Below are 1,417 nucleotides of genomic sequence, written 5' to 3'. Positions count from 1 at the left end.
TTCAAGCAGGCTGCTTGTATTAATAGACAAACTGAATGGATCCCCAAAGGGATTTGCACAGACGGCGTTATTTAAAATCAACATTAATGTACATAATTATGTCCTATTAGGGAGATTGTGAAACCTCTTTCTAAATCAATTACAACTGATGCGTTAAGGCAGCATTTGCATGATAACTGACTGAGTGCTATTTACACTCTTTTTAAACAGCTTATTGATTTGTCACCTGACATCTTTCCTTCAACCTGTTTAAAACGATTTCCTATCAAAATGGCCATGAATACAATGCACATGTTGAACGTTTTACGCATTTTCTTATGCATTTCACGTTTTGACAATTGTAAATAAAAATATTTAGGTTTTAAAGTTAATCACAAGCATCAATGGTCTATAGAATTCTGTATTATAATTCTGTGCTTTTTTTTACTATGGTAAAGATTACTTTTACTTGTTACTGGGACTTGGCAAAAACAAAAACAAAAAAAAACCCCAATTGGTCCAAAGAAACACGTGCTTTTGGACATGGGTTAAAAAAAGAGCTTGTATTACTAGAGAGAAGAATAATAGAGCATGAGATAATGCGAGTGTTGCAGTGAAAGAAAGGAGACCAGGGAAGTGAAAAGACTGGTGAATATGATATTCCCTGTGTCTAAAGGACAAGGACACGCCACAGAGACATCACAAACAGACTTACATCACGTTTACACTTATGGCAACCCAGAAAAAAAATCAACCTTAATATTAGCTTAAATCTTGGTGGTACAATTGCAGGATTTTTTTTTTATTTGTTAATTTAATTTCTTTCTTCCCAAACTTGTTTAAGATATAAACTTAACATATAATAAATATGTAATAAAACTAATAATAGTAATAAATAAACAGCTATTTCTATGTTTTCTTTCTGTTTTTTTTTTCATCCAGAAGCAGACATTCTGTTGATGGCACTGTAGGTCAAGATTTGTAGTCATACATTTGAGTCTACATTACAATTTAGTGATCAAAAATCCAACAGATTTATGTGCAGGTTTTTAGACTGCAGAAAGATGAAAGAAATTACAATCGAAAAAATGTGAACGTTTATATTAGTATATGTCATATATTATTGTCAAATACCTGAATACTATCATCCCGGCTTAAACCTAAATGTACCCTTTTCCCCTTATTAGTTCCTGATGCTATTTGTGTTCAGTCTTCTCTCCTGATTAACTCTGCTCTGCTTTAATTTTCATCCTATTATTAAATGAATTGCCATTTAATGATTACTGAAGGAGCATGAAAACATTTGTTCCGTGTTAAGTTACTGTCAATAAAAAAAAAAGCAGTTATACAGTTGTTAAGAACAGGCACATTTTTAGGCTGTATTTCATCTACTGCAATTCGTACAAGACTAGAATTTAGAAAAGCTGCAATTTCTATG

This window comes from Tachysurus vachellii, chromosome 13, assembly GCF_030014155.1.
Source record: "Tachysurus vachellii isolate PV-2020 chromosome 13, HZAU_Pvac_v1, whole genome shotgun sequence".
Lineage (NCBI taxonomy): Eukaryota > Metazoa > Chordata > Actinopteri > Siluriformes > Bagridae > Tachysurus > Tachysurus vachellii.
Note: the sequence above shows the minus strand (reverse complement) of the source record.